Source organism: Mastacembelus armatus, chromosome 24, assembly GCF_900324485.2.
Source record: "Mastacembelus armatus chromosome 24, fMasArm1.2, whole genome shotgun sequence".
Lineage (NCBI taxonomy): Eukaryota > Metazoa > Chordata > Actinopteri > Synbranchiformes > Mastacembelidae > Mastacembelus > Mastacembelus armatus.
In genome coordinates this window covers 4,508,437-4,532,212 of record NC_046656.1, presented here as the reverse complement: position 1 = coordinate 4,532,212, position 23,776 = coordinate 4,508,437, and the positions used below count along the sequence as shown (strand labels likewise).

At 40.4% G+C, this 23,776-nt stretch overlaps 1 protein-coding gene across 1 annotated transcript in view; it reads right to left on the bottom strand.

Annotated features, from left to right (window-relative positions):
• The window catches only part of LOC113137221 (heparan sulfate glucosamine 3-O-sulfotransferase 5), a 99,474-nt gene extending 81,760 nt beyond the window's left edge, over positions 1 to 17,714 (bottom strand). The window contains exon 1 of the mRNA XM_026318728.1: positions 17,324 to 17,714. The gene's annotated coding sequence lies outside the window, so the exon portion shown is untranslated. The remainder of the gene's footprint in view (positions 1 to 17,323) is intronic.
• Between the last annotated feature and the right edge of the window lie 6,062 nt (positions 17,715 to 23,776).

Genomic DNA, 23,776 nt, shown 5'->3' with positions numbered 1-23,776 from the left:
CAGAAAAAAACAGAAATGTAGAAATTTTTGCAAATTTATTAAAAAAGAAAAACTGAAATATCACATGGTCATAAGTATTCAGACCCTTTGCTCAGTATTAAGTAGAAGCACCCTTTTGAGCTAGTACAGCCATGAGTCTTCTTGGGAATGATGCAACAAGTGTTTCACACCTGGATTTGGGGATCCTCTGCCATTGTTCCTTGCAGATCCTCTCCAGTTCTGTCAGGTTGGATGGTGAACGTTGGTGGACAGCCATTTTCAGGTCTCTCCAGAGATGCTCAATTGGGTTTAGGTCAGGGCTCTGGCTGGGCCAGTCAAGAACGGTCACAGAGTTGTTCCGAAGCCATTCCTTTGTTATTTTAGCTGTGTGCTTAGGGTCATTGTCCTGTTGAAAGGTGAACCTTCGGCCCAGTCTGAGGTCCTGAGCACTCTGGAAGAGGTTTTCTTCCAGGATATCTCTGTACTTGGCCACATTCATCTTTCCTTCAATTGCAACCAGTCGTCCTGTCCCTGCAGCTGAAAAACACCCCCACAACATGATGCTCCCACCACCATGTTTCACTGTAGGGATTGTATTGGGCAGGTGATGAGCAGTGCCTGGTTTTCTCCAGACATACTGCTTAGAATTAACTCCAAAAAGTTCAATCTTGGTCTCATCAGACCAGAGAATCTTATTTCTCATAGTCTGGGAGTCCTTCATGTGTTTTTTGGCAAACTCTATGCAGGCTTTCATGTGTCTTGCACTGAGGAGAGGCTTCCGTTGGGCCCCTCTGCCATAAAGCCCCGACTGGTGGAGGGCTGCAGTGATAGTTGACTTTGTGGAACTTTCTCCCATCTCCCTACTGCATCTCTGGAGCTCAGCCACAGTGATCTTTGGGTTCTTCTTTACCTCTCACCAAGGCTCTTCTCCCACGATTGCTCAGTTTGGCTGGACGGCCAGGTCTAGGAAGAGTTCTGGTCGTCCCAAACTTTTTCCATTTGAGGATTATGGAGGCCACTGGGCTCTTAGGAACCTTGAGTGCTGCAGAAATTCTTTTGTAACCTTGGCCAGATCTGTGCCTTGCCACAATTCTGTCTCTGAGCTCCTTGGGCAGTTCCTTCGACCTCATGATTCTCATTTGCTCTGACATGCACTGTGAGCTGTAAGGTCTTATATAGACAGGTGTGTGCCTTTCCTAATCAAGTCCAATCAGTTTAATTAAACACAGCTGGACTCCAATGAAGGAGCAGAACCATCTCAAGGAGGATCAGAAGAAATGGACAGCATGTGAGTTAAATATGAGTGTCACTGCAAAGGGTCTGAATACTTATGACCATGTGATATTTCAGTTTTTCTTTTTTAATAAATTTGCAAGAATTTCTACATTTCTGTTTTTTTCTGTCAAGATGGGGTGCTGAGTGTACATTAATGAGAAATAAAATGAACTTTTTTGATTTTGGCAAATGGCTGCAATGACACAAAGAGTGAAAAATTTAAAGGGGTCTGAATACTTTCCGTACCCACTGTATGCTGCTCTAGGCCTAGACTGCCCGAGGACTTGAGTGCACTGAACTCCTCTCTCCTCTCCTCCCCCCTCACATGTATATTCCACAATTGAGTCTCTCGCTCTCTCCCTTTCTCTCTCTCTCTCTCTGTACCTTCTGCAGGTGTCCCTGGTCCTGGAGCTGTATATCGCTGATGTGCAGTTACTGGCCCCACCAACCTGCAGTGTCTATTTGTTGTTTATTGTTGCTGTTCTTTTCTCTCTCCTCTATCCACTCACCCCAACCGGTCGAGGCAGATGGCCACCCAAAATGAGCCTGGTTCTGCTGGAGGTTTGTTCTGTTCAAAGGAGTTTTTCCTCTCCACTGTTACCTGTGTTACTGTTGTAAGTGCTGCTGATAAGGAATTTGTTGGGTTTTTGTAAAGATGTACAGTGGCCCAAAAAACATTTTCCCCATAGAAAATGACTGTTATTTTGAAATGTTGAGTTTGGATATTTAAGTCTCACAAACTATTGACTGAACATTGAATAACTTATCAAAGTATGATTCATCTATTGCAATAACATCTGGAAAATCAAATAATTCTGTTTTGCAAGGAGCCAGAAGGAAGTCAACCATGAGGTTAGCTGACATTTATGAACATGGTATACAGCTGCTGGGTTGCATGGAGCCTGACAGATAGGTAGAGCTACAGGCACTACTCCAGACTATTATTTATTTTCATTTATAGGTTATGTGTAACTTCATTATCCTAAAAGGAGTCTTCAACATAACAGCAGTACACCAGTATGCCAAGTGATTTTTCAGTATTGCAGTTTTTACATACCCTACTGTACAAAGGGTACTTCAGTGTGCTTAGAGATGTCAGTTTAGTGCAATAATTCAATCTCTAATTCTTTTGTTAGTCAGCATAATACTTTAGATTCTTATTGGGAAAAACAGACAAAAAAGAACCCACACTGATAACAGCCCGGCATGGTGATTTGAATAAATATATTCCATAAATCCATAAATTCTCCATCTCCGTCTTACGGTTTTATTGTCCCCTCTGGCAGGCCAATGTAAAGGAATTCACAACCTTTGACACCAACCTGATAAAAGTGAAAAAAGATCATTTATCTATGTAGTCATACTTTTTTACACTTTTGACCAAACACACCATTAATATCACAGTCACATGCAGCCTTGCTACAATAAATTATTAATGAGAATAAAAACCCCTTGGCCTGACCAGGGACCTCCACATTACATCTTCCAACAAACATTCCCAGCAGACCACAGAAAAATGAAAACAGAGGATGGTGCACGCTCTTAATTTTTGTAAATGATCATCTGGCGACATGTAATAATTTATAATTTATCTCAGTTATCAATTTAAAGAAAACATCAATCTCCTCAAGATAACCAAAACCAGTAAAGCATTTAAATTGTGCTGAACATGTTTCTTCTGTGGTATATGTGCAAGGCTATTTTTAATTGAGTTTTGGCTCCAACCTGCTTTTCTAATGCCGCTACTTGAACTTTAATTACAGGGGTCTGCCTGTGCAAGAAAGCAAGGTAATAGAATAAGCCGCAGGTCATCACATTTAATAGTATGACTCATCATTAACACTTGGGAACAGGCACTGTAGAACGCATTTCTCTCTTGCACGTGTTTTGGCTATTGCAGCGTTTCTGTATTTGCAGCGTTCGGCCGTTGCAGCGCGTTTTCCCTTGTATGAACCAATATTCTGTGAATATAATAGCGCACTTTAACCCACTTACAACTGGTAACTGTCATACTGCAGTACTGTAAATATTTTGGAGTTATTTTGTTATTTTGCTTTCACTTTCATTTAACACATGGTACCCTTTCACTACTTACACTCACTTACGTCTGTTATTATTTGCTGCCTCCACCTCCAGTAACCGAATCTAACCTTCTGTACCAATACCAGCCAAAGTCATACATCCATAGTTAGCATAGTGTCAACTGCTAAATTTATTGATAGCACATTAATAACAGCAGTTAAGTATATATGCCACACAAGTCTCATGCAATGGCCGTGAGAGTCATGCAATTCAGTCAGTTCAGACACTCACAACGTACGTCTTGAGTCTTAATGCTGAGAATCCCAACATAAATATGCATTTCATATGTAGTTTAGTGCATGCTGCCCTTATAAGAAGAAAAAGAAATGCCTCAAATACTGTGACTATGTACAGTAATGTTTAAATTACGCAAGAGTTCGAAGACTGTTTATACTCTTGGGTAAAGGCAACGAAACACTGCGTAATTGCATCCGCACAAATTCACAGAACTTCTGTTTAAATTTTGCTGTCCATAGCTGTCCATAGTATCTAGCTAGTTGTTGTCACAATGTCTGAGGCTGCGTTGGCCTAACGTCGTTTGGAAGTGGACTGATCATCTCTGTGAAGGTAGGTGTGATGTAGGGAGCTTTTACAATAAAGAGACTGTGTCAGTGAACAGATTCAAAACGTGTCACAGATTGCTCAAGGAAATCACTTGCTAAATTGAGCGGGCACAACTCGCTATTAATTATAACATTGGTAAACAATAATTCTGAGTCGTCGTAGCCCATGGCATGTTGCAATTTCAAAGGTTTTTTATTGATGTACAGGGTTAGAAATTAACTTTTTTACATGGTAGCACTTTAGGAGCACCAAACGAAATTTAAGCAAACACAATAACTAAAATGTATATTGTGTATACTGTATATTTAACATATTTCCTTTATTGAATATATTGTCACTGCCACTGTGACTTTGGCTTCACATCTGCAGGGCTGGAAATTCACTCTTAACCACATCAGCTTCGACATCCACCACATAGGTATCCAGCACAACTACTAAAGTTCTCTGTATTATTTTGCAGATGATGTTCTTCAGAGATTTCACACTATCACAGGACGCCCACAATGACAGCGATGAAAACAATGAAGCAACCTTTCTTTCCTTAGAGAGACAGTGACACGGAGAAGGGCTTTCTCTACCACTCTGCCAGCCAAAGAAATTGGTCGTAAAATGACAATTATTTGCACTCGCACACGTGCTACTAAATATATTTTGAGGGTGCACTGACTTTATTCTGGGCTTTATTCTTACTTTGTCTTGGGTACTACAACAGATGTATTTGGCTCTGTTGCATCACAGCAAGATGGTTCTGGGTGCAACCCCCTAGTCAACATAATGCCTTTGAGTTTGGAGTTTGCATGGGTGAACCAGGCCACCCACATCCTTTGATAGAAATAAAGCGGAAAAACGTCTGCATCACAGTTAGATTACATTAGAGAACGTATGCATTATCATTCAGACATGGCTGAATAGCTGTTTCATTTATACTTGTGTATGTTAACATTCTGTCCAGGGGGCACTCAAATAGCAAAGTAGCGGAAATGTAGAAAGACTCAGAAATGTAAATTAAAAAGGAAGACTTTGTGAAAACAAGCAGCAAAAACAGAAATATTTGGGAACATTTATATTTTCTCTCTTCATTGGCAAGTTTCTCCTCTAGCAGCTCCATTTGTTATTTGGATGTGCCATCCCCCTTCTACCACTTCCTAATAGGAAGTTGGATCAACTAATTGGTGTGCAGGAGATGCAGCTCTCACTTTGTTGAGATTTGAGGTGTGCAACCATCAGCGACCAGTACAGTACAATCTGGCCAAACAATGGACAGTCCTTGAACCTACCTGTTCAGGAACAACTTGCAGCACAAGTAGATACCACCATGAGCACAGTTTTCCTCACATTTTAATGTATTTTAGAAAGTTTGTACTTGCCATGCTCACCTACAGTGATCCTTCAACAACCAGTTTTAGTGGTTTACTCTTCATACAGTCTATCATGCCAGCACTTCCATTCATATACCGTTCTCAGAGAAAACCTTCACTGGAAGTGGGCTGTCACCCTCAGAGTTACACCGAGGTGATTTTGAGAACCTGTCTAGGTTCCTTTACTGTTTTTACTATTTCAATGTTTTATTGTTTTGTGTCTTTGTTTTATTGTTAACTACTGTCTGTTTCACCAATGTAACGTACTGTGTCTTTGTCCTTACAGGGACAGGGTCTGCGAATTAGCTTTTAGCTGTGTGGCCTAAGAACATTGCATAGGTTGCAGTTTTTTATTTTTGTAATAATGTTCATGTTTGTATCCCTATCAAATAAACATATCATATAAATAGTATCCCTGACCTTTTTTCCTCTTAAGCTCACTCCTACAAAATGAAATTACCCATTGGGAACTCTTGGTGGCCAAGCTGACATGAGGAAGGAAGACAACTGCCGGAGAGCTCAGAGCAACCCTTTGTACTTTTGGGCAAACCAGAAGCTCTATTTTGCCTCTATCAATCTAAGGAGGGAGGTAGGTTGAACAGAGGGCATAAGATGTTCATGCTCAGTAATTAATCTGCTCTTTTCTACCACATCCATTAAGATGATGATGTGTTCACTGCCAGTGAATAGTCCACTTCAGTTTGTGACTTCAATCATGTGCCATGTGTACACTTCAAATGTACACATGGTTCAAGGCACAACCTGATATGTTGCTTTTATTTACAATTATATGTGTCCATGTTCACTGAGCAGAGAACTGAAGTAAACTGCTCCCAGCTGTTACTACTAAATTTTAATTCATTGGGAGAAAACATAAAATTAGAATTTGAGATAAATAGTATTTAATCGCAACTGAATCAAATACTCTTTGAATTCAAGTTACAAATGGTTTATCTGCATCAAGTCATGGATTACAGTATGTACAGTAGGCTGATTTACTGTATGTACTATGCCTACTGAGAAGGAGATACACATATCCCTTGTCAATTATTTTAAAGTCTTTAAAATCTGGTAGAGCAAAAGTGAATCCTTAATTTGTTTTGTTTTTAAATTGCAAAGTCCAGCAATATCGGAATAATCTTGTAAAATACACACACAAGTTTGAATTGTAGAATATACACTCTCCTCAAGCCCTTAAAATCCTTGAACTCTGGCTACAATCCATGTGTGTCAACATCTTTTGACATTTCACTTTGCCATAAAGTGTGTTGTAGAAAAATAGTAAGTTGTTTACTCAGATGTTTTCATTTGACAAAATCCTAAAGCAGCTTGTAAAAGTATTTGAGCAGGTAATTTGTAAGTTTATGCTGTATAACTTGCTTGCTATAACGTGCTTGCTTCCAGTGAATTACTAGTACTACCTGCAAGACACTTTTGCAATTCCCTAAAATTGTCAAAGCTATCTGTTAACATTCAAAATAGCCTCAGCAACTCATACAAAGCCAAGAACTTAAAGAGAAAGTGGGTTTACGAACAGCACAAGTCTGCCAACACTGCTAAGAATTTCATGCTTATTGTTTCTGTCCCCAGGTGCTAAAGATTTTGAATCTTTAAAATGTACTGTGCAGTAATACTTGCAAGCGCTCCATTCACAGCCCTGCAGGGGATGTAATGCACTGCCAAAGACACTGGTTGCCATGGTAACTGACAGCACCTCCCCATTTTAAGCTCTAATTGATAGCAGCAGATAGTTGCACAGAAGTAAGCATCACACCCGGACCACTGTTGCAATGTGTAGACTAAAACACAGACAGCCAGACGTAACCCATGTGTAGACCCATGTGTGGCCAATTCAAGCTTCAGCTTATTTTATTATTTCAACATCAATGTAAGAAGTTGTTTCTGGTGATCTCTTCGTTTAGTTTGTATTCATTAGCAGAAAAATGGATATAGTCCAATTCATTCTTTTTCAATTCAGTTCAACTGAACTTGAATTGAACTATACAAAAAAGAATTGAAGTTCAATTCTATCTTTTTTCCACCAATTTACCCAATTAATGCACTTCATGAACCTGTGTCTCATTTAGAGACTGCCATTACTTTGTTGAAATAACTCAGTAAATCAGCTTGCTGCAAAAAATATAACTATAAATGATTTTTGCATTTAGTATGGCAGCATTGCGTCCACACGTTCCAATAAAATTTGAGTGTTAAGTCTTTTTTATGACAGTGATTCAGTGGCGGCAGCAGCAGCAGCAGGGCTAATGCTGAGAGAGAAAATATTAAGTCATGATGCAACAAAATCCAAAGTTAAAGAAAGAAAATGAGGTTTCTGCCTCACTGTCCGTTGGACAACTGTAGCAGACTGACATCAGCGACTTTATTAACACTGTGGACTTGATGAAAAAGCTTGCACAGACAGAAAGGACTGCAGAGTGTGAGGTTTTGTCTACAGTTTCCTCCTGCTGGTTGCTTTTCAAATCACAGTAGACATCCCGACTGGGCTTGTAACTGACTTGACGGACACACCAGCAGAAATGAAAGAATTGAAAAAGCGAGCCAGACACACAGTACCGTAATACTGATGAAATAGTTCAGAATAAAATGTAGTTCAGGCATGTTAACTCAACCCTGCTGGACTTGCAACACTGAAGACAGAGTGAAGAGAAAATCAAAATGAAGCCTGTCACTACACTACATTCTATTACTGGTTGATTTTAGATGATCACACATATCATATCTAAAATGTCCTGAGGCTCCCAAACCTCAGGGCATATATGCCCTAACAATTTGTCTACACAGGAGCTGCATTTGTTGGATTATCTGTTATTCCATTTTAATCAATACATTTGTCTACACAATCCATGTGATAACTGTGATAACACAGACATAGTTTAACCTGATGCATATTTAAAACAGATTAGTATATTTTATCCTGTTTTTCACACACAACTATTGTGATTGTGTGTTAGGTTTTAATTGCTGCCTAAACAAAGGTCATAAACATTAAAGACTGCTCTTAGGCACAGTTTTAGCAGCTAATTTTCTTTTTTATATTCAATTGCACAACAAAAAACATAAAATGAAGAACACAAGACAGAACCAATGTTATGGGATAAGCCACCAGCTCATATTTATATTTATAATGGACCTACTTCCAACTAATATTTAAACATAAAACAACAGAATGCAAAATGCTAAAATAAAAACGTATTTGTAGTGCACCCAAGGCAGGATATCAAATCACCTCCTTCAGCAAATTTTTACATCCCAAGACTGATTAAACAAGGAGCCATCTGAGACTTACCCATAAGGAACTTATTGTTTTGAAGGAAGAGTGACCTGTGGATGGCACTGCTGCAAACAGAATGAGGCACTACCGCCACCTCAATCTGATGCTGCATTGTTAGGCAGTCTTTGATCATGAACAGACCCTGCAGAATTGACACATTGTCTCTAACTAAGAGAGCCCTTTGTAACACACAGACTCCCCGCTGGTCACAGCCTGCTACAAATAGCCTACCTTTAAACCATTTCCTTATAACCTAAACATATGTTCCCAGAAATGACCCGAAACTTATCCGATGACTTATCAATTGTTCCTGTTGTTTTTCTGCTTGTACGCGTTGCTCTTTGCATCACACAGTGCTCAGACCAGTGAAACTGCATCATTGCAGTTAGATGACTGTGAACCACTAGCCTGCAAGTAGGGGTGGGAGTAGGCATTCCACAGTTCGATTCAATTTCAATTTGGAGGCTCACGATCTAATGTAAAAAACGATGCATCAATGCATTGTTTCTATACTTGCTATCTGTCAAAACCCCACTGCCTGTATTTGGGTCAGAAACTGTATTTCTATCAATAAATCAATCTTTATTTGTATCGCACCTTACAACAACCCAGGATGACCAAAGTGCTTTATAGCATTAAAAACAACCAACTAAAAATAAATAAATAAATAAAGCATATCTACAATAAAAAAGAATATAAAATACACCAAAAACACAAAAATGGCAGGGTGATACTATGAACCAAAAGCCAGTCTGAATAAATAAGTCTTAAGTTTAGATTTAAACAGGGCCAGATCAGAGATGGTACGTAATTCAATGGGAAGAGTGTTCCAGAGTCTGGGACCTGCCACTGCAAAGGAACGATCACCCCACTGATTGTATTTCCAATGATCGTCTGCCTAATTTGAATAAAGTCCAACAAACTATATATCAATTGAAAGCAGAAAACCTCACAATTCAAATGGTACAAACCAATTTAGGATTGAATTATCACACTGACAACAGTTTCTTAATATTTAAGTACAAACACAGCAAGACAGTAATTCTTACCTTTCTGATACTAATAAAAATAACACCTTTTATTTATAGGCACCTTTCAAGACACTCAAGGACACCATACAATATAGAGCAAAACAATAAAAAACAAGACATAGGAAAGACCATCGTTATAAGAACACATTAAACAAGCAAATCAATTAAGGCTATTCTAAAAAAAATGTTATCTGACCTTTAAAATGGGACATTGAATCAGGTTGGCGAATGTGCAAAGGTAAAGAATTCCATAACTTCGGTGCTGCATAACTACAAGCCCTACCACCAAAGGAACTCATCTTAAAGCTGGAAACAGACAATCAGTCTCCAGAGGATGATCTTAAAGAGCGCAAAGGAGTATACAAATAAACGATGTGCACAGACCGACACATGTACTGAAATGGCAAGTGTTGCATATCAGTTTTTCCATAAGAGTCCGGTGAACAAAATACCTCCAAGGTTTTACTCCAAAAGACTAAAGATTATGCTGGAGTAAAGGTCATGAAACCATCACACTTCACTTTTCAGTCCTCACCAGAAAGTTTTAATTATGTTTATTACAGACTCCCGCTTTCCTTCTGATTCAATTTCATAAAATCCAAAATGTCTCCAAACTGTAGCTTTTAATAAAGCTCATATGCACCTATACTTAATAAAGCTCATATGCACCTATACTTACAAGCCTAAACATTTTTGTAGCGCATGTGCTCTAAGCACGCATGCATGTAGGCCATAGTCCAGTAGTGCTAAAACGTGTCTTTCCTGCCAGACTTTATTCAATCAAATATTAAAATAAATTATTAACTTTCCCGCATCAATTCAGAATCATTTTAAAGTGAACAACAATGCAGCACCCCTACCAGCAATGATTGTACACTGTCCTGGACTAACCAGATCTGGCCAACCATGATGGCAGACCAATCAGATGAATTCCCGAACAGCGTGACAGAAAACAAAGGCCGCATCAAGACAGAGAATCAGACAGAAACAGAGACTCACACAAGCAGAAAATAAAACAGAAGAAAACAGACAGAGCAGAACAATGAAGTAGAGAAGAGACTGCTTCCGTTCCCCATGCAGAGGAGAGAATCCAGGAAATTCAAAAGAGAGTGTGGTGTTGATTACACCTACAGTGCAGCAAAGCTCCAATGAATGATAGACAGAGGCAACAGTCAGCAAGCAGATCAAGACAGCAACGGCGGCGAATGTATGCCCCAGGCCTGGAGCTGAAAGACTTACGAGGATGCCAACAGACCTGCTGGCCGGACCGCAGTCAGACGACCCCACAGCGGAACGGACTGAAGCTCAGTAAACTCACTCCCAGCAGTCAGATAAGTAACCATGGCTGTGCTGATTGTCTCAATCTTCCTTCCAAACTGCCGTTTAGACGTCAGACTCAAATCCAAACATAAATTGAGCAAAATCTCTTTTCCACCACTGCAAAACCACCTGCTGTTTGTACAGCATTTTAACATGTCTTAATTTAATTCATCTAGGTTCTCAGTTTAAGTTTCCTTCTGTTTCCCCTACTGTGTAAATAGTCAAATAAATCTTTAAAATACATCTATGACTGTCATCATTTATCTTTATCTCACACAATAAAGAGCTCAAATCGCCTCAGATTAGAGACTGATATTCTTTATCCCTTATTAACTGACTGGTTGATCCAACATCAAGGGATCTGGTGTCCCCGGAATTTTGACGTTGTTTATTATTATAGTTTATACAATTCTTACATGCTTCATGCTGTTTGAGCAACATTTGCCAATAACTGCAGTGGATTAGCAATTGTAAGAAATCACTGAGCCAAAATGGAGATATACAGTGTAGTTGTGAACCAATTTACATCTACAGCTGCATGAGTAGCAATTGGGCTTAGAGAAGATATTGAGAATACATTGTTGGCTCTGATCTTTATATGGAAATTGTGACTAAGAAAATCTATAATATTGCCAGCCTTATTCTTAATCGGGAAATTGGATGGGACAGGTTACATGACCCATGCACAAAAGGAAGTACAAGAAGTTTAGTCAATAGGGATCCAACAGCAAACCTTTCCAGCTATGAGCCTATGTGGCCACCAATAAGAAATATATGGCAATTAGTACCACAGAGCATATACAAAGACAACATGTTGTCACTTCCTGCCACCACACAAAAGTAACACCAAAATACTGCCAACACGCTTTTATGATGCATTTTGCAATCAGATTCTGCACAGTAAAGACCACAGGTGAAGTCACAGTGTTAGATCAAAGCTGTCAATAATGCAAAATTCACACATTTTCAACTTTCAACTTTACTACAAACCATGAAAATTGTCTCATGCACAAATCAGTTACCAAAAAAAAAAAAAAAAAAAAAAAAAAAAAAAAATCAACGACCAAAAAAACAAAAAACCCAGTAATTCCCTCTCTTAGTAAGAAATGCATGAATTTTACTCTGAACTTATAGTTTGGCATAAGTCCTGTTAACATGAAGGTGACAGGTTTTATAGTCTACACTGCAACTAGCACTGGTGGGGCAAACAATTTTTGGTGGCTTCGCTTCAGCCTTAAAAATGCTTTAGGCTTTAGGCTTAAGCTCTTTTATTAAATCTGACTTTTTGTCTTCCACACATATAACAATGCTAACTAAACACAAACATCTTCATATACCTTGAGTGCGTGAGTGGCTCCCACTGGAATTAAACCCCTCGCTGTCTGAACTATCCTCAAACCACGGAGCAAAACAGGCCCATGAAATATCTTCATGCCAAGATCATATTTTATTTTCAGACACCTCATCCACCTGTACTATGATTTTGTTTGCTGTATGTTTCAAATGTATTGCTCTTTGTAGAGCTACAGCTTATGTGATGGGAGGCAGAGGTGAGACAGAGAAGAGGATGGACAGTCCGAGAGAGCAGCCCAATGAGAGGAAGGGGGGAGACAATGACGAGAAGACATAACCAACTTCAGTATATCAAAGGCTTTAAGATGCAAGCACTGCAGAGGTACCAGTATTATATTTCATTGTATTGTTCAGCACAGAAGAATAAATAAAACATATTTTACTCTAGGAAAAAAATCTGTTCATTTAAAATTCTGTCATCATTTAACTGCTAATAATAAAAACAGCCGAACCAAGTGAATCTGTATGTATGTATTTCAACACAATTCTGGAATTTAGAGCAGTCTTCTCAAACTTTTTGTTATATAGAACAATTCATATCTTTTGATGATTATATGTATAAAAGGTTAAAGCTTCGTCAAGAAGTGCAGTAAGGGTTCTATTCTTGGCCCACTAATTTTTAAAATGTATGTTAATGACCTAGGCTCACTTGATATACTACGAAGTATTATAAAACTATGAATAAAATTTGGTGCAAATTCTGAAATCATGCCAAAAAACAAAAAAATCTATGCTTAGTTTTAGGATGACAAACTTCATATTATTTCCTAATACAAACAAAAATTACCTGAAATTGTCTTTTACAAAATTCTTAAGATTAACTCTGTTCAGGATGTACCTCTTGGCCACTCTGGTTTCCTCCCACAGTCCAAAAACATGTATGTCAGGTTGATTGGTGACTCTAAATTGCCCATAGGAGTGAGTGTGAGTGTGTGAGGTTGTTTGTCTCTATGTGGCCCTGTGATGGACTGGTGACCTGTCCAGGGTGGACCCCTGCCTTTCACCCAAAGAGAGCTGGGATAGGATCCAGCAGATCCCCATGACCCTGGTTAAGGAATAAGCGGGTATAGATAATGGATGGAAAGTTACAATAATTATTTAAATTAAGCCAATATTCCCTGGTAACAACCGACAGAATGTGAAAATGTGCCATTTTATATCAATATTAATTGAATACTGAAAAAAACTAAAACAATTGCTAACCAAACAATAATCCTAAATTGCAACCTTCATTCTAACCAGTAGATAAGAAAGGTGTAGAAACCAAAAGAAGAAAAAAAATCATGTAATTTAATTAATCCGAGTCTTGCACTGTGGCTCCGCTGTGGGAGGACATCGAAATAGCATCAAACAAATCTGGGGAATGGAACCCATATGGCTAATGAATATGGGTTATGATATTGTTTTGGAAGTTTCTGCAATGAGCCGTCCTTCAGATGTTACAGTGCCACAGACCTCCACAAATCATTACTGCGGGGTAATAGAACACACTGGATCGGACTCAGGAGAAAGAGATGCCGGGCAAAAGAACACCAGTCTGTGAATAATGATACAGTCACCTTAGTCATATATTATTATAAGCAAGAAGATGACTTCTATAAGGGTGTCAGTGCAGGGGGCTGACAAATTTCTGCACCATCCTCAGATTTCAATCCCACAATGCCATCTTCCTCTTCTTTGTGCCTGCCTCCTCCTTTATTAATTGTTTGCTAAGCCAGAAATTAATCCATGTTGTAGCAACCCACAGATATCATTGTAAATTAGACGTAGCAGGCTGACCATTGTGAATCTGCAGTGATGACACAGCAGGCTTTCACTGAAGTGACTTGCTCAGTAAAGCTATCAAGAACTGGTAACCAAGGTCATGTTGGTACAGTAGGTAGACCGTTGTGTGTGTACTGAATGCATTCAATTAGTGCTTCTGCAAAGGCAAACGTGAGTGAAATGTAATATCTGGCTCAGGAATAAGGGAGTGGCCAGATTGATGCACTGAAAAGGCTGCTGTAAAATCAGACTGATAGACTAACTCTCTTCTTCTCTCTTTTCTTTTCACAGCATTTCTGTAATTGGCAGCTTCCCGGGCTGAGCTCAGTGGTATCATCTGCCAGGCATGAGAAGCTCCATTTGTTACTCCCAGAAGGTCGCCACAGAGCGTTTTCAGGCCTTTCCTCAATGTCCACTCCTGTCTTGCCCACAGGAGTCATTAAGATGAACAGGGCAATATGCTGTCCTGGCTGCTGCTAGTTATGTATCATCATGACCTCTGACAGCTCAAATTAGACCTGCAGGAACAACTTCAACTGCAATCCTTTGATCAGTCCCATACTCTACTAAGATAGTGATGCATAGGTGTCATTCTGATGTTTTTGGGGTGAGTTGAAAGACTGCAAAAGGGACTAATTGAGAGTAACTAACCACAGTCCTTGGTTTAGCCTTCGGATAAATGGGAGAAAATGCATGGGTAGATGAAGTTGCAGAATCACACTTCCAAAATAGTCATCTGAAATAGGGTGCAAATGAATGCCACAGCAACTTACCACAAGTACACCGCTTCTTCTTGTCATAAATCAGTCTTAAAGCTAAACATACCAACTTAATGCACATATTGCCACAATTAGCAGAACTCAAATCTGCAAAGATCTCCAATATGCATCTTCAATGTACATCCATAAATCAATTTAATAATCAGGTAAAAAAAAGTTTTATAAACATAAGATTCAGGCGTTTTTCTTGTTTTATCCTCAGTATTTAGCACTGAAACAGTCCTGAACAGCTGGAAAACTGTTAAACTTAAATTAGAGAAAATCTTGAATGTCGATCCTAATAACGCAAGAAATGTTTTCAATTTTTGTCAACAGCTGTCTCATTTTTTTGAGTAGACATTAATTTAACATTTAATGTTACCTAATTAAACCTCAAGATAGAAATATGTTTATCTTGATATTTTACTTCAAATATCAAGGGACTTATCAAGCCCTTTACTTTTTGCTCACTATATTGTGTTGCAGATTTAATCTTAGATGGATAAAATTGTCATTTGTTGCTTGTAGAGACTTATCCAAGTAGACTTGAAGGTGTAACCGCTGCCAAAGAGGATTTTCCAAGAATTTCTAAAAACATGTTTTCTTTTTGACATTATGAGACCATATATATGTGAGTAAAAATGATCATTTTATCCATCCATATTAAATCTACAATAAAGCAAAAAGTGAAAGGCTATGCAACTGCATACAATGCACGTCATTTTAAAATAACTTGAGGGCAGCTTTGATGACAAGTGCTCAACCTCAGCTTACTGCCAGTGTTAAACTGGATTCTGTGAGCAATAGCAACACTTCGCCCTAAGCAACTTTAACCCTTTAACATCCCCACTAAGAAAAACAATGTTTTTTATCTCCATAGGGCAATAATAACAATAATCAGTAAAAACAACAAATAATCACTGTTTTAATTATTTTTTTAGACCCCACATTTTGTTTGTATGGATACTGTGTTCAATAAATTTTCTCAACAAGAATGTGCTCTACCAAATGGTTGATCTGAATGTTAATTAAGTGAAAAATCAGCAGAATATTTAATATTTGCAGAATAAAAAAAAAAAACAGAATTAACAGTATTTCCACTGTGATTTTACTTCTGCTGCCCAGGAATGAGTAAATGCTGTTTTCCCTCACAGCAAAAAGCAAAATGATTCAGGACATGGTTAATGAATGTCAATATGACAAAATATGTGGTAAAAGCCTTACACCCTTTTAGCACAGAGCAAATGTTTACCATGTTAAAGAATTCTTATTGGTGTCTAGGGAGAAATTCAAAATAATAACCTTAATTTTAAAAATCTTGGTTACAGTCCTGGTTAGTGCCTTTAAATACACACAGGATTGTTCATATAAATCATTTTTAGATTTTCTGATCCACCACAAAACCCACTTGATTAAAATTTGAGAAGGGTCGCTAGCCATCAATACAAGCCAAAAACAGCACAGCTTAAGCAAGCCACATTACTTTAACCTTTAGTTCTCAGAGACAACAATCAATATTTGTGCAAACACAAAAGAGCTCTTGCCATGAAAACCTTTACAAAGGTCATTCAAAGTGTTTGACCAATCACTAAATACCGTTGTGTTTTTTTAGGTTAACTGTCTGAAATATGGCAGCATTCATTTTCTGAAGCTTATACAAGCAGCGGCATCATGCAGTGGCTATTAAACCAAAGCACTGTAATATGCAACACTATTGCTCATTAGTCTGCACTTTGCCTTTTATCTTCATTGTTGCTGGCTACCACAGAGCTTTAGGCACTTAACTAATAACAAAAGCCCTATTAGAGTGTTAATGCAGAATAATGATGACAAGCAGCAGCACTGAAAATAGCACCTGTCGCCTCCTGAGTCAATAATAAATTGCTGGAGACAAAACTGATAGTGCATCAGCACAGACACACGGGACACCATAAGAAATGCTGAGCACTGAATTTGTTCACGAGACATCTCAGTTTGAACTAATCTTCTGAACCTTGTGAAACACCAAGAAGAGGAGTCAGAGTAAATATGCCCCATGCATTAACATGGTGTTTAAACTGGCAATGACTGGAATCAGTATTTAAACATGGATTATACTGGTCATAAAACTGGCAAAGACAGGTTTTCTCCTTGCACAGCCTCCATGAACATGTAAGGGGTTTTTTTTGTCTTTGAAAAATACATGATGTCTGATGATTAAGCTTCTGCAGCAGTAGAGCAATCCTGCAGGGAGGAAACTCAAGTTTGTTGTACTCTGAAAGTAACTTTATCATTCACGTGAAAAAAATAAGAATTTAAAAGATTTTTCCATCCTGACAAAAGCGTTTCAAATTTCTGTAGGAATGTACCGCTGATCTTACACTTAAACTATAAAGTGGTCCTCCATCAATTACACACAAGCACAGCCTGGACAGTGCGTGGATGTGAAAGGAGCGTTTGAAATACGTTTTATCCCTGCCTTCTTTATTCAAAACTTATTTTGCAAACACCCGGACTACACAGAACTCTTCACATACATACAAACATGGAAGATGAGCTTCTGTTTACCTGTTCGGCATCCTCCTCGGGACACGGCGGCTACCTTTCCACTCAGGCGCACAGGAAGAGCAGCTGGGTTGCAGAGGGGGTCAGAAAGCTTCTCCACATTGCTCTTGGAGGATCGTAAGCTTAGGTTAAACGGGACAAGTGTGGCGGCAGGTGTGGAAGTGGACAGGGCACTAACTCGAATGTTTTCCTCGGCGTGCAGCCTGCGCGCTTGAGCGGCCAGGTGCGCAGAAACGTGAAGAAACCGACACTCACAATGTGCGTCCTGTCGCGACTGGGATTATTGCCTCTTCTAGCATTTGTGCTGTGTAAAGGTAAAGAGGAAGCCTTTCAGAAGTCACCTTGTACCGGAGCGACCTCCTCCAGAACCCGCAGAACAGCGCGGCGGTGGAGACGCGTGGTGCTCGCAGTAGCTCTGCTGACTGGAGGAGGCTGCTAGGGAAAACTGGGGCGTGTTCCTGGGGAAGGAGGAGGTAGAGAGGGAGTGAGGGAAGGGGAGGGCAGATGCGCAAAGATGATCAGCTTATTGATGTAGTCTTAGAAAAAGTTTCTGAAAGTATATCAGAGAGTCACAGTCTTGTTTTTGACAATAACGGGAATATTCCAGATTTTAGGCACAAGCTGCAAATTATAGGTTTTAAACGTTGAGTTTTTTACTATTTTACTATTGTGATTATTTGTGATCTAGTGTGTTTTACTTGAGGAAAATAATCTTTTAAGAGCTTCAAGCCTGATGCTGAATTCTGAAAAAAATAACAGAGAATCTGAAGAAGACTGCAGCAGAGAATGGAGGCAGTCTGAGGGACAACATCCAAAGGAATTAATATTTTCTCCTGGAATTACATGAGGCTGGTTTCAGCTGTATGAAGATTGTTAAGACATTGGAGGACATGCTTTACAAAATGCAGCCCCGCTCAACCTTTTTTGGTTTGTGATGGCCCAAAATCAAGCAATGGCTAATTTAAAATTGTGTAATTCAAAAGGAGATAATAATAGCAAAAATTGGCAGCTGCAGTTCACTTTATAGTATGTTGCACCTGTGATGGTTGGGTGCTCTGTTGCATGTCACAGTGTTCTGACACTTTCCCATAGTCCAGCCTACTGCAGCAAGGTGAGACATTAACCCAGTATGCCCTTTTTAAACGTGGGAATCTACACTTCTGAAGTGCTTGTGGGAATGTTGTGTGCATGCATAGGTTTACCTGCAGAATCAGGATTTTTTTAAAAATATTTCCCTGTACACGTTTGTGGAGTTTATCATGTCAACAATCTACGAAAGGTAAACTGATATCTTGGTCAATGTTACACCATGTACACACAGAAGACGTAATGTGAGCAGCTGGTTAGCAGAGCAGCTGCAGATCCTGTGCACTGTCTGTCTGTGCAAGAGGCATTCAGGCACATCACTGAGTGTAGGTGACCCGTGTTATGCAAGTGCTCAGAACCCACAGTTGAGGTTATAAATGCAAGATAACAGACTTGAAGCAAACTATGCTTTGTGTCTCATTTACAGGAATATAGCACACATAAAACACTAAACATAAACCTTTCACTGTATGTGTATGTCAGAGAGATAGGAAGAGATTCGAAATTCCACATGACATAACCTGAGTTTGGAGTGAAATGGACTTATGTCACATCAACAATATCTGAGCTCCCTCTCTGATTGCCTGTATCCCCCAGGTAAAGGCATTAGTCTGACACAGCACATCTCAGTTTACTGACAAGCAGCTCAATCTGCTTGTGCAGGGGTCCTGCAGCTTCATCCCACACTCTTTACAAAAGCTATTTGAGGTGTATTGCTGCTGCTTTGGGCTGCCAGATGGTCTGTGTAAGAACTTTGAATTATTCAGCCATCCCATAGCAGATTGATGCTGTCATGTGTAAGACAACTTATCTGGCCTCTTCCTGTGTTGGGAGGAACACCACTGGATGAGCTACAAGATTACACAACTCCACATTGAAATTTCACTGATGCACACTTTAGGCCTGGCTCACAATTTACTGCAGCAATGGAATGATTTGTTTTTCTCTATTTTCCAAATCAGAAATGGTGTGTTATGCTTTTGCAGAAAGGGATGAAAATTATAAATTATTCAGCTGATCTAGCTTTTATGTGTGAATGCTGAACCTTACAGCAGCACTGGAACATCTGCAAACAAGCAGTTACACCTTTTTTATAGATATACAATATGTGTTTGTGCCATTCTCTAATGCATCACATTAAATCAGAGTGTGTCAAACACAATTATGGAAATGAATAAAGTTGGAAAAGAACATGTGAAAAGCCATAAACCAAAATATTGTCATAAATTTTCTGAAAGACATCATGTGGATCCTTAAACGTTTAATGTGCTACAATTACCATACTGGCCATTAGTGATATTAGAGTGAAGCTTTACTGATGGCAGGGATCATGATTAGAGCCATAATTTAGCAGAATAACTCTTGTCACTTTAACACAGCTATTGACACCGTGAATACATGCCATTACCAAATACTGCACTATAATATATTACCGCATTAGAGATGATATACATTCCATATTTCATTTCCTCCTCATACCTCTCTCATTTTCTTCCAACTAAAACCGCTGCACTTTGTCAAGGTTGAGATGATCTGAACTGAGTGACACGAGCTGTCTCATGCCTAGTTTTGTTTGCCATGTAAGTGTGAGTGGGTGGGGGATGAGACTAATCCTTTCAAAACAAGATGAAGAAATCCACTTCATGTTGAGGGCGCTATGAGTATAACTGTGTGTGTGGCATAATCACACTCAGAGGGGCCCATTAATCCAGGTGGGGGTCGGTGCTTTGATCTCTGGCTGAGTGGCTCTAGAGCGTGGCTCTCTAGCTCACCTCCCCTGCTAAGAATCACTCAAAATTAGAAAGGAGACTTTTTATGTAAAAACAGGTTAATAGTACATATCGAGTCAAGAGGTCTGTCTCGCTTGTACACACAGCTTAGACATGAAACTCATTCCAGATGAGTGGTCCAATTTGAAAAGAGGGTCTCATCCCAAGTGGGAAACATGGTAGTTATGTACTCTACAAAACAACCAATACTAAGAACATTTAACCACTGCAATCCTAACTAACTGTAAATTGCATAAGGTGTTTATTGCAAGTGTTTGCTAAATGCATCTAACTAATATGTACAGTACAAGATAAATATGTGCAGTGTGGGTTGATTATAAATAATAAGTCATTGGTTAGTATCATAACCGAAGATTGTGTGAATTGGGCGCAGCTCTCAGGGATATCGCTATGGGTCATAACCTTTCTTCAGGCCTGCACACTGAAGAGAAATTTGTTTACGCCCACCTGGAGTGGGCCCCCTCGCCTGAACCAAATGTTCCAATCACGTCCGCAGCTCCCAGATATAAAGCGAGCTCTTCCCTAAGAATCGAACCAGTTTTTTCTTCAGCCGACTCAAAGGACCATTGGGGCCCACAGCCCAGAGGGCCGCACCCAATTCACAGAATCTTGGGTTACGATGTGTAACCAACATTCATTGGCGCGCAGCCCTCTGGGCTATCACAGCAATAGCCACAAATGCTCTACACCCCACTGTGCCTGGCCACCCAGGAGAAGAGTCCGTAAAACAAAGGAAATGTGAGTAACCACCTGACCCGAAGCAAAGCAAGCACCAGGTGGGATGCATAAAGTTAATATAAAGCCAAAACAGACGGATGCCTGCCGAGCAAAAAGAAAACAAAATACACCTCCCGGGCTTGCCAGCCTAGCTACGACTGGGAAGCCCCCTGGACAGTGTGAGAGAGGGATGAGCTAGCAACATCCCGCAAGAAGAAATGCACGAAGGAACACAGGGAGGCCCACGAGGCCGCCGCGCAAATGTCTTCCACTGACAACCCGCGCAAGTGAGCCAGGGACGATGACTGTCCTCTAGTGGAGTGTGCGTGAATGCCGACTGGCAGCTCCCTGCCCAACGCGGAAGCCTGTCACACAGCCAGCGAGACAAACGTTCTGCAAAGAGAGGGGAGCCCAGCAAACGCTCTCTGTAGTGAACAAACAAGCACTCAGAATGGCGTACCTCCACCGTGCGTTCCACATGCCAGAGCGTGCACCGGGCAAAGAAGATGTGAAGCAGCTTCCTCTGCGGAGAGTGGGAGTGGGAAAAACCCTCCAGCGTGATCACTCTAGATCTGCTACAACTGGTGATGCATTTAGGTATGTATGCAGGGTTGCCTCCCTGATCTGAAGACACTCCGGGTGTATAAAACTCCACTAAACAAAACAGACTGTTCTGTGTTCTGGTTTGGAATTTGGGACATTAACATCGCCAGCACACTAGATGGCAGCAGAGTGATCGCGAGGCCGTGTGAGTGAGCGAGCGAGCAAGGAGAGAGAGAGAGAGAGAGACGTGCTTCCACCACGAGCGGGCAGAGAGTAGCTCACTGAAGCAAGTTAGCTGCAGTATTAGACAGATAGTATGGAAATAAAACCACACACATATATCTTTCACATGCATATTATTCCTGATCTGAGTTGTAATCCAATTTGCCAAGATTAAATGAACAGTGACTGGAAGTGACTAAGTCTTTATTTACAACCCTCAACCAAGTAGTGTGACAGTACCAGTTCTGATTGGACAGGCCTGGAGCGATTCAACCATTCCGCACCAGCCCATAGTTTAGAAAGAAGCTATCTTACACCGGGTATACTGATAGAGCCGACAGATCGCTAAGCCTCTTTGTGGAGGCTAATGCCAGGTTTTTCTCAATAAAAAATGGAGAGGGACCTGCTGTAATGGCTCGAACGGAGTGGCCGTGATAGGGCATAAAACCACACTCCCCTCAGAAAACTCTTGGTAAGCGGGTGACGCCGATCTGTCGCCGAACCCCTCATGGCATGAGAAAATAGCCCCAGCATATGTTTTTATGGTGCTAAACGCCAAAATTTTTGGAGAAAAGGCAGAATCACGGTGACAGGGCATGCAACTGAAGAAACACTGTTCTCTGTGCACCATCTCTCAAACGCAGCCTATATAACCCCATACAATGCTGTATTGGACCGGACATCTATGCCATGTGCCAACACAGTGGAGGGCAGCTGCAGCAATCCTACTCCCTACCAAGCTGATTATGTTGTTGACAATGCTGTAGCTTCACTGCGTGACCTTGTATGGTGGTGACGAGGCCAGGAGAAAACTTCAAACTGGGGCTTTCCTATTACCGGAGGGCTGACTATCATGCCCCCTGCCTGCGACAGAGCATCCTCCCTCCATGGAATCTTCCAAGGGCGCATTTTCCTTTGAACCGTAAACATGACATGACATTCCTCAGAATTTAGAACACCACACACACTCCCTGCACACCATCAGAACCTCCGCTGTTTGCGGGGAGGTTTGGGTGCCGGGTTATACCAGGAACAGGATAGTCTACGGGCCTTGGAAGGCCACCATGTACATGGTGTGGTGTTGTACCAGCCGAAGTGCGCATCCTGGAGCGGTTGGGCCAGCTCAGGAGGGATGGGGAGCTTACACCTGTTAGCCACCGTTTCCTCGTCAGGGAGAGAGATCGGGGAAGCTGTGGGAGTGGATGGCAGAGCAGAGGGAGGAGGCCTTTCCTTGGTCTGCCAGCATTCTTCGGCGGCAAGAATGAAAAATTCCGCCCTTTAGCGGAGTGCCTCAAGGGGCAGCCATTTGCAGAACGTGCAGTTCTCAGTGCTTAGGCTGAAGAAAAGAAAGGGAAGAGCTAGGCAAGAGAGAGCTAGAAAGGGCACCCCAGGTGGTCATAAACAAATTTCTCTTCAGTGCGCGGGCGCGAAGATGGGATATGACCCATAGTGATAGCCCAGAAGGCTGGGGACCATTGAGACAAAACTAAAAACTGCTGTGTACACCAAAAAATTGAAAAAAGCTCATTTGATGCAAGATATCGTATTTTCTTATGGAATCTAGAAAGTTGAGTGATATGTTTTGATAATATTACAATGGATTTGTACAGTGTATACTTCCAGCTTTTTATTTTACTTCTTTCACCATGCAGTTAAAAGTAATGGATCTCTCTTCCCAACTTTGAATCTGTATGGATAATTTTATATTCATGGAAAGGAGGAGTCTGATGTCTTTCAGCAACAAACACATTTCAGTTGTCTAACATACTTTCCATTCAGTCACACGTTAGGCTGTGTAGGTAGAAATATCATTTGCTACTGCAAACTATTTAGCCTCTTAGCGATGACAAATATTTACAGTGTGTGGTCTGACTGAACTTAGCACAATAAAAATACAGACTGCAGACTTTTAATAAATGTGCAGCTGTTTCTCAAACAGTTCACAGTGCAAAGCTAGCTGACAGGTTATAGCCATCATCATGGTGATGTGTGCTTCTGATGAGAAAGAAACAACTAAGAATGTCTCATTCCTCTCAAAACATATTTCTGCTTTCCCGCTCTCCTCACATTTTTTTCCTTACATCCCTCCTCCCGTCCC